At 38.9% G+C, this 18,268-nt stretch overlaps 1 protein-coding gene across 1 annotated transcript in view; it reads right to left on the reverse strand.

Annotated features, from left to right (window-relative positions):
• PHF19 (PHD finger protein 19) overlaps nucleotides 1–18,268 on the reverse strand; it is a 1,075,260-nt gene that overhangs the window by 88,840 nt on the left and 968,152 nt on the right.

Below are 18,268 nucleotides of genomic sequence, written 5' to 3' on the forward strand. Positions count from 1 at the left end.
TCCAAATAAGTCTTGACTGTTTGGTTTCACTTACCTTTTGGATTTTAATATTGCACAGTATAACTGGGCATCCTTTCATGAGTAGCTGATAAATATTAGCTGGGTGGTGGCAGTATTTTCTACCGTATAGTCTGGATAAAAAGGGGCACAGCTGGAGAACCTGTGCCAGCCTTCCCCAGGAGTGTCTGTTTGGTTGTATAAACGCTTATCTCAAAGTGTGTGTGTGTGCCAGCTACTTGGGCAGGGACACAAAGCACTGGTTGGACAAAGAGGGTGCTACAGGTTTTAGCTTGCCCACTAGGCTGAGATCTGGAACCTATAGCTGTGCCAGTGGGGAGTCTTAATGGGGACCTGGAGAGAAAGGGAGAAACCAGCTCCAGATTGACTGTGACCTCTGTGTGCTCTTAAGGGAAATTGTAACTTACTGTGTGTGTGCATTTATTATCCTTTCCCTATATGGACGCCCTCGATGGTGTTAGTGGTGAGGATTGCTGGGCCAGTGCATGGGCATCACACTCCAAGATTTTTCATACTGTTCACATTTAAAGCTGATATTTTCAGCTTTTAAGAACCATTAGTATAATAAAATGTTTATCCCTTTCCTTTCTTATTTTCTCTAAGCATTATATTTATGAATTTTCTTTTCCTTCCTTTAACTTTTTTTCCCTATTGAATTATTTGTATTTCTTACTGTGTGCCAGTCAACTTATTCCTCACTTGACTCATCTGTTTCTTTTTCCTTGTTACTTTCTTTAATTTCATGTATAATCTCTTTCTCATTCTGTATCTCTTTCTCTTGTATAACTTCATTTTCTTGCACATTCATTCCACATTCTAGCCATAAATTACCAGTATTGAATTTTTTTTTGCATTATGCCCCTTTTACCAAATAAAATCTTTTTTATCACATTAATTGATTAAATAATTTTTTCCAAAAAAATAAGTCTTTGACCCATGTATTTCACAAAACCCCTATTACCACAAACATTAATAATATTAGGTTCATGCATAACATCAAAATTTTCCATTTTCAGTATTACTCCACATTCCCATCCTCCAGGCCATAGTCCTCTTTCATCATATATTTTTATAGTGTCCATTACTTCTTTACATATAGTTAACAAAAGTTCTTTCAGTTCTTTTGCTTCAACTTCAGTTCTAAACTGGATCATTATTTTTTTTTGTCTGTAAAAAGCTTGCGACACATTCTGATCATGGATAAATATTTAAGCAATAACCCATGCCTGGGTGTGGGTAATGCTGGATTTATCCTCGGTTGGTGTGGTTTGGTCACGAGGACGAAGTCAGAGTGGCCAAACAAAGACAACTGCTGGTATATCCAGCATTACCCACACTCAGAAGTGGGTTATTGCTATTATACAATGACATTAAGAAAATAATTTTCTTAAATAATGGCATTGTATAATGCCTCCTTGCTGCCCTTCCGCAGCTGTCCAGTATTCTGTGGCAGTTCTGATGTACTGTGCATGCATATGGTTACGCAGAACATCGGAACTGTGTGTGTGGAAGCAACAGAGAAAGGAAGATGTCCGTTGCTTTTAAAAACTTGTCTCGCTATGTTAAGAGTTTAATATAGCGAGACAGCTTTAAAAAAAAAGCAACAGAGAAAGTAAGATCCCCGTTGCTTTTTTTAAAGCCATCTCACTATGTTAAATTCATTTAACATAGCGAGATAACAGAAACGGAGCGCTTCTGTTCTCCGTTGCTGTCCAAAAAAAAGACTTCTACTAATTGAAAAAGTCCCAGCGACAGGACCTTTTTCCATTAGTATAAGTCTTTGATTTACAACGTGCACGCTGACCAATCAGCGTGCACGTTTTGGAATATCAATGGGGGGGGGGGGGTCGTTGTATAATTTTCTTTTGTTCATATGCACCCAAAAATTTTCCATGGCCTGCCCAGTCTCAAATATCAAGTCACAAAAAGTCTATTAATTAAAATAAATGTTCTTAACCTCTTTTGCTTTGACACCCAGAGGTGCTATGACAGAGTTCCAAACCTCACACCTGTCCAAACTTTCTTCTTTTTTACGCTCACAAGTACTGTATACTTTTTTTGTTTCTTTTATTTCTTCTTTGTTTCTTCTCCAATAGTTTCTGGAACTTTTTCTGGCAGTTTCTTCTTTTTCTTTGATTTTTTCCATGATGTTGCTCCATGAAATTGTTGCTTTACTTTCTGGCTCACTTTGGTTTACCATTTTTGCCAAATAATCATCCCATTGGAGAATTGTAATTATGCATCTTTCAGAGTTAACTATCTCTCCTTCAATCTCCTCTGAAAGTTTTCCTCTGAATCCATCTCCGTTTCAGCTACAACCTCCTTTTCCTTCACAATCCCATTTTTCTCCAATGTCACTGTTTTTTCTGCACCCACATCATCAGAAAAAACTTCTTGGTAGTGATTCTACCATTTCAACTACATTTTCAGCAACTTTCATTACAGTACAAGCTGAATCAGCCATGTTTTCTCCAGGTCATCTCTGCCTCTCACACACATGCTTCCCCCTACTACCAAGAGTAGGGGAAGCTCCCTTTGCTCTGGCTAAATTTCACATAATCAGTATAAATACCACCTTGGGCTTGGTTCTCCCCTGAAAAAAGCCATTGGCATAGAGGGACTAACCTGGTTAACGAACAGTAACTAAATAAATAAAATCCCTTTTCCCTTAGAATTGGAGAGAACACTTGACCAGCTAGCCTAACTGCTCTCAACTCTTGTACTGGATGTGGAGCTTCATCTCTGCCTAAGACCAGGCTCTCTTGGTTTTCAAACAACTGAAATGGGGTCCTCACTGCATTAATAGGTGTCCATATAAGTGCTAGGCTAGCTACCATTGCTGGCAATTTTAAACTGAGCCAATTTCCTAGAGGTGAAAATAAAACCCTGTACCATGTGCTTTGTAAGCTAAACACCTTAACTGTTATGCCAACCTCAAACTGGATAATCCCACTGATACGTTAATCATATGTTCTGTCGCACACTGACTCTTCGAATGAAATGTATCCACAGCCAAAAAGACACCCACGGATAGAACTATTTCAAATCCTTTTTGAGTGAAGAGGAAGCCTGATATGAAGATCCAATGAGTACCCTGCTAAAGAACACTGGGATCGCAAGGCACTATGGATTTTTCTCCTAGCAGATTTATTCATCTTTCTGAAGGGGGCATGTGCCTCCTTGAAATTGATTACATGTATAAGTCTGCAAGTGTAGGACTGCATACACATCTGCTGACCCCACAAGATCCGAACATAGTGAAAGTTTTAAAACACGAGGAGAACAAGTCTTAAGATGACTCCTCTGCTTAGTTTATCAGACGCATATAGGTGTCAAGCAAGAATGGAAATCAAATCAGAAGAAAAAAAATCACGCAGCAACTGAATGTGCCAAAAACAAAAGAAAGAACATAAGAAAGATCAGATGAGAAAGCAAGAAATGTGGAAAAGGCATATATACAGTTGCAAGGACAGAAAACTCCTGGAACAACCCTATGTTGATAAGGATCTGATGCAAAAATGGTTAAGGGGATGCGAATTTAAACTGAAAGATGAAAGGTTAATATTGGCAGCCTAGGATAATGGACTACATACACGTTGATTTGCAAAGTCCACTGAACACGTGGGAGAAACAGACAAAAGTGGATTTTGTAAAACAGAATTGGAAACGGTTGCTCATCTTGTTGCTGGGTGTGATACACTAATGTCAGAGGGCTTGTATAGTGAAAGACATAATAATCTGGCAAGACTGCTGCACTGGGGAGTTTGAAAACATTGCAAAATTAAAGTAGCTGAGAAGCACTGGAAACATGAGCCACAAAGCATTACAGAGAATGATGAAGTTTATATCACATGGGATCACCCATTACCAACAATTCAAAAAACAGATGGGAAAAAAAACAGATATAGTAGTCTATGAAAAGACGAAGGTAGCATTGATCATTGAAATTGCTACATCCAGTGATTACAGTGTCCCAAGTACAGAAACACACAAAGTCCTCCAATAGATGACAATGCCTCTCCATGCTTTCCCAGGACACAGCATGTGATACAGATGGTGGTTCTTCTGAAATTAAATGCTGAAGCTCATAAGAAGCAGAAACAAGGGCAATGTGGAAGAAAGATACTCAAATAGTTGCAAGAGTAGTAGGAGCAATGGGTCTCATAAAAATGAATTTACGGTCATATTTAAATGCGTTACCAATACATGTAACTCTGTATGAATTACAGGAGGAGTCAGTTCTGGGCACACTGCGGGTGCTGCAAAGAGCACTTTTGGCTAACATCAAAGATGGAAAACAATAAATTCAAGAACTTTAATTATACTTGGACTTAGGAATGGGGTCCATTCTCATCATGGTACTAGAAATCCGAAAGACTTGGGGAAATTAAACCAACAGGTGAGCTATGGAGAACTCTAACAGTGGTGGCCTTATGCCCACAGCCCTTGGGATTACCTGGTTCATGCCCGCTATACTTGGAAGGAGCAACAACAAAACACTGGACAGACTGGAAATCCCACTTCCCCTCCAAAATAAAACACAATCTCCTCAGAGTTAAAAACGTGCCCCAGAAAGATGGGGGGGTCCATAAAGGGCATTACTGAACAATGACAAGAGACAGCTGGGAGGAGAGTAAGTAGGTAGGAAAAGGGAGCATCTCCATCAGCTGAGCAGTTACCCTGTACACTTACTAGAAGGGGAAAATACAAACAGGAAAAGGCAAGTGAGGAGGCTGACTAACTCTGGTGTCCCTTCTTCAAAGTCTAATGTAGTCTGTCAATACTTTTCTGAGCTCTGTTGATTGTGTGACTCTATTGGCAACTTGGAAGTAAGACAATACTAATAAAATATATTGAGTGGTCTTTATACCAATGTATTTTCAACACAATAAACAGTCTCGGGATAAAAGCCCTTTTTCTCTGCATTTATGAAGTGTACACATGCTCTGTATGACAAGTTTTTGCAACTTTATATTCTGCTGTAACTAAACCAAACTCCCAGGGTTTAAATGGGCAGCACATTTATAACTGGAACGAATGGTTTAGTGTATTAAAAGTAAGCATTAGTCATAATCCTCTGGAAAGAACAAAGAATGGATAGGGCCATGTTTTCTGAGGCTTCCTACTTGTAGAATGAGTGGTTATAAAAAGTGTACACAGCCTTGTTAAAATGCCAGGTTTTTAGGATATAAAAAAATGACCACAAAAAACATTTCAAAACTTCCCACCTTTAATATGACCTATAACCTGTACATAGCTGGCCTTAGGCATAGGCAAACTAGGCAGCCGCCTAGGGCGCCGCTATCAGGGGTGCTTTTCCAGTATTTATTTTGTGTAGGTAGACCAGGATGGGGGCACCAGGTGGTGTGGGAGTGCGCCATGGAGCCCTTTTGCCTAGGACACCAACTGACCTAAGGCCACTCCTGAACCTGTACAATTCAATTGAAAAAACAAACAAATCTGTTGGGAGGGGATATATATATATATATATATATATATATATATATATATATATATATATATATATATATATATATATTATATAAAAAACGTACAATAAGCTGGTTGCACAAGTGTGCACACCCTTAAACTAATACTTTGTTGAAGCACTTTTTGATTTAATTACAGCATTCAGTCTTCTTAGGTAGGAGTCTATCAGCATGGCACATTTTGACTTGGCAATATTTGCCCACTCTTCCTTGCAAAAGTGCTCCAAATCTGTCAGATTGCAAGGGCATCTCTTGCACACAGCCCTCTTCAGGTCACCCCACAGATTTTCTATTGATATAGGTCTTGACTCTGGCTGGGCCATTCTAAAACTAATTTTCTTCTGGTGAAGCCATTCTTTTGATGATTTGGATGTATACTTGGGGTCATTGTTGTGTTGAAAGGTGAAATTCCTCTTCATCGTTCTAGCAGATGCCTGAAGGTTTTGGGCCAAAAGTGGCTGGTATTTGGAACTGTTCATAATTCCTTCCACCTTGACTAAAGCCCCAGTTTCCAGCTGAAGAAAAGCAACCCCAAAGCATGATACTGCCCACCACCATGCTTCACCATGGGGATGGTGTTCTTTTGGTGATGCGAAGTGTTGTTTTTGCACCAAACAGTCCTTTTGGAATTGTGGCCAAAAAGTTCAACCTTGGTCTCATCAGACCATGACACATTTTCCCACATGCTTTTGAGAGACTTGATATATTGTTTTGCAAATTTCAGTCGGTCCTGGATGTTTTTCTGTGTAAGAAAAGCCTTGCAACATTACCCCATAGTCCAGACATATGGAGAATTTGGGAGATTGTCACATGTAGTACATAACCAGTACTTGCCAGAAATTCCTGCAGCTCCTTCAGTGTTACTGTAGGTCTCTTGGCAGCCTCCTTGACCAGTTTTAGTCTTGTCTTTTCATGAATTGTGGAGGGATGTCCAGTTCTTTGCAACGTAATTGTTGTCCCATATTTTCTCCACTTTTTGATGACTGTCTTCACTGTGTTCCATGGTATATCCAATGCTGTGGAAATTTTTTTGTACCCATCCCCAACTGAAATCTTTCAACAATGAGATCCCTTTGTTGCTTTGTAAGCTCTCTGCAAACCATAGCTTTTGCTGTAGCAAGCAAACGAGTAAATGTCAGGAAAATCCTACTAGGACAGCCAAACTTTATTTGGGGTTAATCAGAGTCTCTGATGGCAGGTGTGTACCCAAGAAGACTGAATTCTGTAATTAAATCAAAAGGTGCTTCCTCAAAGTATTAGTTTAAGGGTGTGTACACGTATGCAACCAGCTTATTGTACGTTTTTTATTTTTTATATTTTTCCCCCAACATATCTGTTTGTTTTTCAATTGAATTGTACAGGTTATAGGTCACATTAAAGGTGGGAAAAGTTTTGAAATTATTTATTGTGGTCTCATTTTTTAGATCACAAAAACCTGGCATTTTAACAGGGGTATGTACACTTTTTATATCCACTGTAAGGTTATTAAGTGCACAAAAGCAAGCCATAACAGAACACACAAAATCCCTTTCTTTCTAAAGGCAGTGTCTACTTCAGCTAAACAGTTAGCAGAAGCACAATGCATCAACTGCAACCCACACTGATACAAACCCTCCATAACTGCAGGCTAGTATTTCATACCCTGAACCCGAGGAAGTATGGGATGAATTAACATGCACAGGTATGCACTGTAATAGCACATAGTGTTAACACATCATGTGTGATAAAGAGTACACTGCTGGCATCCTGAAATTTTTGGATTCCATGTAAGAGTTCAAGTTTTTCAGCTTCAAGATAGGGCATAAATCACACTAATGTTTCAGTTACATGGAAAAAGTGGGAGTTTTGTACTTGGAATTCTCTTAAAAGTAGTCTTTGGGATGTAGTTCATCTGATAACGGGTGCTCCCACTGGATTGTCTTAAGAGTGAACCTGGCAGACTGAACAGGCTTGGATGGTAAAGCAATTTTAGAAAAAGGAAAAGCCACCACAGCTACCTAATACAACTTCTTCCAAGACTACTAAACCCTGAATTTAAGTTATAACATAGTTACTGGAAGCATGCTTCATCTAACTGTTCTGATTGTATGGGCTTTAACAAATTTGTCTCCAACCAAATGAATGTATACCATCTTGGGCCAACAAGATAAAGGCTCCTTGTGAGAGCTGAAGAAAATAACATGGTATAAACCTGAGGTAGCAGCTTCAGAAGCAGCTGCCATGAGTGACATTTTTCCTGTATTGAACATGATGGAAAAGCTACAAAATAGACTTCTGAATGGGATGAAAGAAAACCACTCCATAAATCCTCAGACTGCGAGCTATGAATCTGCAAGAATAAACTTCTAGTGACAATGACTTTCTTTTTTAGGCTTGCAGACAAAGACACTTGCAGATTTTCCTAGTAAAATGTTTACTTGGCGACTGTCCCTTTTAAATGTGGTAGGGTTCATGGTCAATTGGTCAGATTTTATTATTGCCTTTTGATCTTTTAATATCTACACATAGAAGAAAACAATAAGCCAAGTTCGTCTGTCTCTTAACTGCATTAATATTCACCTCTTATCCCTTCCCTCTCCATCTTTGTTTATCCATCTCAAGCCCTAAAGCATGTCTATGTGGTTTCTGTTCCCACCACTCATTCAGGTAGTCCATTTCGTAATTATGCAGTCCACTGGGTCAACAACTGTCTGAGGGGAAGAATGTGGCATTTGATGTTATCAATCCAAGCTTGCATTCATGTCAAATGGAAGTTCCTTAGGGATCCTTGTTGTGATCCTGTCACCTTTTTGTTATAACTGTATATAAAAATGTGGTAAGCAAAACACATAACATCTGTAATTTACATTACTACAGCAACAAATGGTGCAAAACTACTGTAAGATGAGTTAGAGAAAATAAATACCTGGTGTGTCAATAACAGCCTAATTAATAGTCCTATCATATTAGGTGTAGTACTGACAACCTTATTCTCAATGCTATCAAACTTAGTATTGTTGGGAAAGGAAAGCTGCACACGTTGAATACAAAATGAATGGTAAGTCACTGAAGTTAGGCAGTGAAATCAAAGATATGGAAATCACTGTGGACAATAAGTTAAGTTTTGATTAGTCTGTCTCATTCAAAGTTAGAAAAGCAACTCTGTGACACATCATATATGCAGGAACATAGCCAGCAGATTGCAAGAAGTCCCATTCTGTCTACACACCACATCAGTTTGGTCAGTAAATTAATATAATACTGCCTTCTCTAATTTAAAATAAAGTCATTTGACACAACTTAAGAAACTTCAGAAGTTCTTATCTAGGAGAACAGAGGGTATGGAAGACATGAGATGCTCAGAAATTTCAGAAACAATCCTTGTTCTCTGCAGCCTACAGGCTCCTGGAAGGCAGCACCTGCTTAACATATGGAAACATGTCCAACCCAACACTGGATGAAAAGCTATGCCCAGAACATACCACAGAAGTACAAAGTCATATTAGCATATCTTAAAAAATACACAACAAAAAAGTGAATTTACACACTGCAAACAGTAGAATAAATTATCACTCACATTAAAATTTAAGATAATTACTAACAATTTTAAGAAACAACCTAGGCAAGTATATGAATAACAGAAAGCAGTAGTACCATAAATGGTAAAAGGCAACAAAGCTTCAGGAAGGCTAACAGGACAAGAAATCTTCAGGTTTTCAACTGTCCCAGTGTGCAAGTACTTACAAAGCTTCACGAAGCAGTTACTCCCTACAACTTGTTGACTGTAAACCCGTCTCCACCTTCTGTCCTGTTTAGAATGACTCCTGAGCATCTCCCTAACAGGCTCCTATGTTACCCATATCACCTTCTGCCCATTTCATAAGGCCTATAACAGGAGATCTAGCTCCTCTGGTTCCTGGCCATATCCTTTTTCCATTATCTGTGTACCTTTGGACTCCTTCTACTAGTCTATTGTGCCTGTCCTTGTATGGTCTCCAGAAATCCTAAAGTTCCCATGGTGTGACATGTTCAATATGTGTTGCAGCATTACCAAAAAAACGTTTAACTCAGCCATAATGACAAGGATGAATATAATATACATTCACTATTCTGACTAGTGAATGAACCAGGATGTTTGTGGGAAACCAGATGATTTCGGAGTTCCCTGATGCTGTAAGCAGCATCTGTAACATCTGATGTTTTTGATCTCTGTGTCAAAGATATTATGAATCAGGAACGGGGCATTTAAAGAGTTTTGTTCCACAGGGAACCCTGATAAATTATGGCATGCCTGGCTTAATATGATTGCTTCAACAGTAGCTATGGAGCCTGATGTTCATAAGGCCTTAGCTGGTGTGTAGTACAGAGTTATTAGTAAGGGACAGATTGTCTACCAGTCTCAACTTTTCCTTCATCTCCTCATCTTCAGGTGAATCAAGGATGAAGGCCTATCCTATAAGTCATGAGAGGACTGTTTAGCCATACAGTCCAGTGAATTTGATGTTATTTGCATTGTTTTATCAAAGGAGGAAGAACGCTCTTTTCTACCACTCATCCGACCTGCAGGATTTCTTGCCCAGAGTCATACTACCAAGTTATTCTGTAGTACACACCTCCTCGCTTGTGCTGCTCAAGACACTGCCAAACAGCAAGGGATGGGCTGCCAGGAAAGACGGCCTGTATGGTGGAAGTACTATGCATCTGCTCTAACACAGTGAGAGAAAAGACTTTCTCTGGGATTATGCATGCTGCCATCTGGGCCTGCTTAAATGATGGCAACATAAGGGGAAATAGTTCCTGGAAACTGCCTCGGGAAGTCCAAGTATACCAGCAATGTACAATGGATTTTAACCTCAACAAAACTGGAAGGTCCCATCACTTCTCTATACAGTGGAACAATCTGTTTAATCCCACCTCTGCAGATGAGAAATTGGGAACCTTTGTCATCTGTAAAATAAGACAAGTCACAGACTCTGAAGAGATGATCAGTAGCACAGAGGAAGCCTCAATCCAGGGTTGCTAGATACAGGTGTGTGTGTGTGTGTGTGTGTGTGTGTGTGTGTGTGTGTGTGTGTGTGTGTGTGTGTGTCTTCCGCGTGGAACAGCAGGCAGTTCTGCAGAACTGGCTCGCTTTGCGATTTATGATTGGCCCGTATACCAGCATACAGGCCCAATCATAAATCGCAAAGCAGAGCCACCTTTGACCAATGCAGAACAGTGAGCTGTTCCTTACTGAACAGAATAGCCTCCGCTTTGTGATTTATGATTGGACTGTATGCCAGTATACAGGCCAATCAAAAATCACAAAGCAGAGCATGTTTCACCGGGATTTTAACAGGCAGTGCAGGACTCGAGATTGGGCTGCTGATCTCGGGAAAGGCCTACTTAAATAGGGAAGTCTGGCAACCCTGCCTCCATCTGACTCAACTCCTAATGTCTTCCTTAGTTGAAGGACAGAAGATCACCAATACTTAGGCAATCTACAGACCCTTTTATGCCTAGATAAAAAAAAAAAAATTCAAAATTTCTCTCTAGTCTCAAGAAGGGCAAGACAAAATAGACCAGGAGAGAACTGAAGCTGCCCATCCAATTATCTAGGTTTACTTTGAATTTGGCAAGGTGCTACCCCCTACTTGACATGTGGTAGAAGTTTGTTCCAGAGGTAAGGGATACAGTGAGATATGAATCTACCATGCCAATGTGCCTCATTTAACTACTGATGAAGGTTTAGTTTCTTTAACCGAGTAGTTGATGCATTTTAGGACAGAAGATCAAATTGGGCTGGATCTTTTATGGCAAGAAGGGCTAGACATAGATCTCCAAAGAGAATAAGCACAGAGAAAGGGCTGCCAGTATCTCCTGATTGCTTTCTGAGGCCACTGATCTTTTTAGTTATGAACCACTGGTCTCTCTCAAGTTGTATATGTTTAGATAAATATGTGCCAAAAGGTGCATTATATTGAATAATGGGTCAACAGTGTCTGATTGGAGGGGTGCATCTCCTACGTGGAAAGTGAAACTGTTTTGTTTACCAAAATGAACTACACTACATTTTTTTTTAATTTAGTTTGAGACCATTGTCCTTGTACCAGATGTTAACATGGTCTAAGCTGTGCTGGAGCAATTGTGAGTCAGATGAAGACTGAGCACAAATCCTGTTTGGAAATAAGTGTATTTAAAAAATACACATTGTATATGCAATGAAAACAAACTGCACAAACCGGTTTCGGTTTAACAGCCTTCCTCAGTGTGACACAAATAATCAATCATTATTACATTCAAAGGCAAACCATTAATATATAAACTAAGAGCTAGAACAGAGGCCAATCAAAACAATAAACAAATAAAGCAATCAAAACTGCTCATTTAGACCGGGAGGAAAAAGCCCACTTTTTGTCTTTGATGTTCAGAACTTGATGTAAACCAGCTAAATCATTATTTTTATACACAATGCAATCAGTGATGGTAAATCTGAAAAGACCAGTCTGATGGTTGCAAAGGTGATTATATAATGCACTAGTTTGCTTGTGTATCCTGATATCACAAGTGTTCACTAATTCTAAGCCTGAAGGGCCTAGAAGTTTGTCCCACATAAAAAGCTTGACAGAAGCAGCTAGCTAAGTAAATCACCCATGTTGAGCTGCAATTGCCAAAAAAAATCTATATCATAAACATTAGAAGTGTTTTTACTAGTGAAACAGGTGGTTTTATATATATGTGAACAACTTGAGCAATGACCACAGGGATGGCAACCTACCAACTTATGGCCAGTAGTAGTCCTTGTACACCAGGCCCTTCTGAAGTGACTAAACAAAGAACCCAAGGATCTACCCTTACGAAAAGAAAAAGAACATTTGTCGCCCAAAATATCCATAAAAGGACCCTCACCCCCTAAAATGTTCCAGTGTCTAGAAACTATGTCCAAAATTATTTGGTATTTTTACCATAAGTAGTAACAAGCCTTATCTGAGAGCCCCGATTTGAAACCCGTTCTCTGTACCTTATCTCAGATGTCTCATATGACTGCGCATGCCGATTAGCCACATAGATGTCACCAACCCTGTATCCTCGGGCTTTGAATCTGGCATATAAATCCAATTTAAAATAATTGAGAGTGGCAGTACTGGAACATATTTTAACCCTGAGAATTTGAGACTTCGGGATATTCCTGATGACATTTTGAGGGTGTAAGCTAGAGGCATGAAGTGTTATATTGAGGGAATTTGCTGAACACCTGTGTTTCTAATGTATTCAACGGAGTACGTGTGACCAGAACATCCAAAAATGTTATCTCTTGTTTATGCCAAGTCAATTTAAATTCAATACCCCATATATTTTCATTCAAGTATTCCACAAATTCCTGAAGTTACCCAGCATCAGCCCTCCACACAAGCCAACAGTCAAGATATCGTCTCCAAATATCCATTTCATCAAGGTAAATATTAAGGCTTTGATCATAAATAAGTGCCTCCTCTATATAAGCCATAAATAAATCGGCATATATGGGGCAAAAGATGCCCCATTGCCGTACCCCAAACTTGCCAAACACATTGCTGCTGAAAATAAAATATGTTCTTATCAAGAACATATTCAGCTAGACATACTAAAAAGGTGTTAAATCCGGGTCTGTATAGATCAGCCCTGTCTAACCAATACTGAAGTGCCATCTGACCCGCCCAGTGAGGAATACTGGTATACAGGGAGGTGACATCAAGGGTGCATAGCAACCAATCGGATTCCAATTGGAGATCGGAGATAATTCCCAAGAACTGTGTTATATCTTGAATCCGTGACCGTATATGGGGTAACAAGGGTTTAAGATGTTGAGTAAGAAATTCAGAGAGGGGTTCTGTTAATGAGCCCCTCCCTGAAACAATAGGTCACCCAGGGGGATGAATGGATTTTGGGCAATAAGTAAAGGTATTGTTGTTTGGGGTGGTCCACTTTCAAATGAAAACAGGTCTCTCTGGAGATAATGCCTTCTTCAACTGCTTTATCCAAAAAGCTGTCAATCTCAGACTTAAATTTAATGGTAGGATCTAAAGGCATGATCATATAATATTTACAATCCATTATCTGTTTGAGACCTTCCTTTTGATAATCTACCCAATCTATGACTACCACCACTCCTCCCTTATCTGCTGGCAAAATAACAGTATCATTATTGGACTTAAGTTCCTCTATATAAAGGTGTTCTGCCCTCGTAATGTTATCATGCATAACACAATCTTTGCCAAGCTGCATATACAAATCCTTATGAACCCTGTTCTGAAAGAGAGAGACCACTGGAGACATGGGGGGTTTAAACGTGGACTTCCGAAAACAGAAGGTATCAACTACATCAGCGGCATCCTCGTCCTTAAAAAACAAACGTAAATTGAGCAAGCGATAAAAATTAATAACATCCGGTGCAAAATCTTGTTCAGATATATTAAAACTCGGCACAAAACTTAAGCCTTTATTCAAAGTTTTTATTTGTAAGTCAGATAAGGCATAAGAGAAAATATTATGTTCATTGGAAGAACCATTTAACTCCGGATTATCATCCTCAAAATACCCTCCAAATCTGGAGGGACCCTTGTGTTTCAGGGTTAGAATTAGTGAACACTTGGTGATATCAGGATACACAAGCAAACTAGTGCATTATACAAGCACATTTGTAACCATCAGACTGGTCTGTTCAGATTTACCATTCACTGATCGCATTGTGTATAAAAATAATGATTTAGCTGGATTACATCAAGTACTGAACATCAAAGAAAAAAAGTGGATTGTCAAACTGGGTGGGCTTTTTCCTCCCGGTCTAAATGAGCAGTTTTGATTGCTTTATTTGTTTATTGTTTTGATTGGCCTCTGCTCTTTCTCTTAGTTTATATATTAATGGGCTGCCTTTGAATATAATGATGTTTGAATATTTGCGTCACACTGAGGAAGGCTGTTAAGCCGAAACCGGTTTGTGCAGTTTGTTTTCATTGCATATATAATGTGTATTTTTTAAATACACTTATTTCCAAACAGGATTTGTGCTGGCTCTTTTTTCGTTTGTTTCAAGTGGTTTGGGCCGTGCACTTGCTGTCCAAGCGGGTGCTTTTGTGTTCAGATGAAGACTGAACAACACCCAATTTACAGTCATCTGCAAACTTAGTTAACAATAGGCCAGAAATGATGGCCTGTAGGTCTGAGAAATATATGTCAAAGAGGACTGGGTCCAAAACTAAGCCCTGTGGTACACCACTGGTAACTATTTTGCTTTTCGAGAAACCTATTTCTCTCACTTTGTTAGACCAGATACTTTAACCACATGGGTTCTGTCAGATAACCAGTTAGCTATCCATTGCACAATATAAGGATTTATTTTTATTATTTATTTTACATTTGTTTACCAGGAAAGTCCGACTGGACACAGGTCCTTTTTCAGCGGAGGCCTGGGGAGAAAAGATCAGAGAAATTGTACAAAGTGAAAAATTACAGTGAAAGAAGAAAAAATACAATAATTGACAAAGTACAATTGGTATCTTAAAACATAATAGAAAGGTGCAAAGTGCAAATAATATAATCAACGATAATATGAATACTTGAAAAAAGCTATGGAAGACGTAACAAATATGATGCATCTATAAGGCTGAATAAAAATCAAAGGTGAAATACAATATACACATATTCTGGATAATACAGGTGAAAATCTTCCCTGTTTAAGCCCACTTTTCGGACAAAAACAGGTCTGTACCAAAGTCAAATACAGCATTGATTCCATTTGCAGATAGAAGACAGTAGCAGTACATTTATGGTGTAGGCTTCTTAGATTCTGTGTGTGCAAGAACTAGCCAGGACAGAAGCATGAGCTCAGATTTAGGAGTCTTTCAATAATACTTACATGGGAGATATTGTCAAAGGCATTGGCCAGGTCTAGGTATGCACCACATAACAGTAAATTCTGCTTCAGTTACTTTAAATACATTAATGAGGTTAAAGAAACATGACCTTCCTTTAATAAAGCCAAATTGATAGGGTCCAGCATTGATACGGTTTCAATGTCTAGATAAACTGGTTTACAAAAGAGGCTAGTAAGACTAATGAGTCAGCAGTTACCAGGTGTAATGGCATTACAACAAAGTTTAAGTAGGGCTTCAGAAAGGCCATATTTGGGACTGATAATCAGGCAACCTTGTATTTTGTCAGAGCCCATGGATGAAGTATTCTTAGTTTTTGAAAGGGCTGAGAGAAGTTGCTTCACAGTAAAGAAGTTGTTCCATAGTAATTAAAGGGGCTGACTGGGACTGTGGAACCTGTTGGATAGCTATTACTGTGGGTGAGTAAAATTTGCAGTAGATTTGTTAGCTAAGATATTAGCTACTTCCTTTGGGTAAGAGAATTTAGTATTATTGTGACTAGCTCTGATCACTGCTGGGTGTTGGTTCTTAACCACCTGACATAGTTAAAGAAAGATTTGCAGCTATTTTGGCTTTTGTGACTATTTTAACTTCATACTCAACTTTGAGTTTCCTAATGGTTCCCTTAATCTCTGTTAGTTTGTTTAAGCATGCTCTTAAGGCAGGTAGAATGAGACCTCTTATAAGCATTAATCAAGTTCTTTCTCTTGTTATATAATTTATACAGATATTCCACCACAGAGGTTTGTTTTTAAACTTCTCTTTATATTTGTTGTAGATTGGGACTGCATTATTAATACAACTATTTAAGTGGGAGTAGGAGTAGAAGTCAAAGGCATTGGTAGCAGCTATATCAATAGTATCCTTCAGAGGAGGATTATAGCAGAATTTAATTAAGTCATCAAGAAAATGAAGAAGATTTGATTTGAGAAGTCTCTAAACACAGAGCTATTTACAGGGGGAAAGTACCACCAGCTTTAAAGGAAAAGGTCACTAATTATGGTCTAATTTAAAAAGACATGGTGATACACATGGAGCTGTGCAAGAAGTGGCCGTATTTGAGAGGGCTCGATCCAGTATACTGGAGTCCCTAGTAGGACGGGTAACTATCTGTGAAACTGTTATCATTTATAATGTCAAGGAAGCGCTGGGCATGCTGGCCATTGGTAGTGTAGGTCAGCCGGTTTACTGATGGATAGTTGGAAGTCCCCCAGTAGAACGGTCTTGAGTTTAATGTGAAGTTTAGTTAATGTGTTAAGATAGCTATTCTACTCAGAAGGGGACATAAAGGGTGTTCTACAGTTAGCCATGAAGTGGTAATTAGTCTTGTTTAGGGTGATTTGGACTTGAGTTCACATGTGGTGTCCCAAGGAATTTGTCATGCCATGATGATGTCTGTGACAAATACTGATACTCCCCCACAACTGCCAGTGGGTCTGAAGACATGACAGGCGTAATACCCAGGAATAGATTGAGTGCTTTCTTTGTTCTGAAACCACGTTTCTGTAACCATGTGTTCAACTTTTTTCCTCAAAGATTCCTCCTTATACGATACCTTCCTTGCATAACTACTTCTTGGATGTACTGGCAACTGCCAACCTAACAGATGACTTGGCCGAAGTACTAAACTTAACAGTGTCCACAGCCCGCACTGCTGAAAACCCTATTACACACTTTACTAAAGCAGGAAGAAGGTGAAGAACAGAGGCTCGATGGGAAACTGACGCGGGTAATGACTCAGCCTCCAAAAGAAGACTCCTTGATAATGAAAGCCCTGTGATACTGTAGGGCTGCTCTCAAGTCATCAGTGCTGGAAAATCTGTATTAACTTAGAACCAATCCTATAAGTCCAGTGTTGAAAGTGTCTGTCATCATGTAATGTTTGCCCTTGGGAAAGGAGAAACAGATGTGTCCTAAACAGAAGGCACCATTATCTTGAAGCAGCGGTTGGATTTTTTTTAACTCATCTTTACTAATTTTGAAACTCTCCAGCAGAAAATAGAAATATATGTCCATGGCTCAACATATGAAATAATAATCTTACAAATAAGCAGTTATGCAACTCTTACCATCAATAAAAAAAACACCTTTCATCTAAATATCACATTCTTCTTACTTCAGTATTATTGCAATACAAAGCATCACCCATTACATTTCCCCTGCCAAGAGATTTACTTACAAGACCACTTAATGGGTTCACCTTATTTATATGCGTAGATGCATCTTTTCAGGGATGGTATATGCTCACAGCATCTTCATTTGCCCCATAACTTCCATTCTCTGCATAATGCTCACAATCATAATAAACATTCTCTGTTCTTTACCAAAACATATTTTTACTCTTTTCTTGAAATATCTTTGTAATATGATGCATACTTTTAATAGCTGCTTTCAAAAATCCAACATGGTCTAAATATTGTGTCAGCATACAAACCAATTTACTGCGGTAAACCTTTTCCTAGATCCTTCTCTCTGCTGTCTGGTCACTTTTTATACTACTTACTTCATAAATTTGTTATACCATTTTTTGCCAAAACACGTGTAACCAGTTTCATGGTTCTGTAATCGCTACACATTATTCACACCAAGGAAACACACAGAGTGCAAGTCTTCCATATGATATACATGCCATATACCTGTTATTATCACACCATTCCACTGCATACAACTTGCAGGCATAAAACTCACCTGCCGTCATCAGTTATTCCACCTAGTTTGCCCATCAAAAACCACAAAGGCCAACCAGGTACACCTCTTGATTTTCTGTAACAATTTGAAAGACCACCAAAATGCAAAGCATCTCAATTTCCACGTTGCCTTTCAATTGATTCACAGTTGACATTTAAGGCACATCAGCACAACTGTTTCCATATATCCTTTTTCAACAATTCA

The sequence above is a fragment of the Protopterus annectens genome, chromosome 16.part0 (assembly GCF_019279795.1).
Source record: "Protopterus annectens isolate FY-2018-M chromosome 16.part0, PAN1.0, whole genome shotgun sequence".
In the NCBI taxonomy this organism is placed as follows: domain Eukaryota; kingdom Metazoa; phylum Chordata; order Ceratodontiformes; family Protopteridae; genus Protopterus; species Protopterus annectens.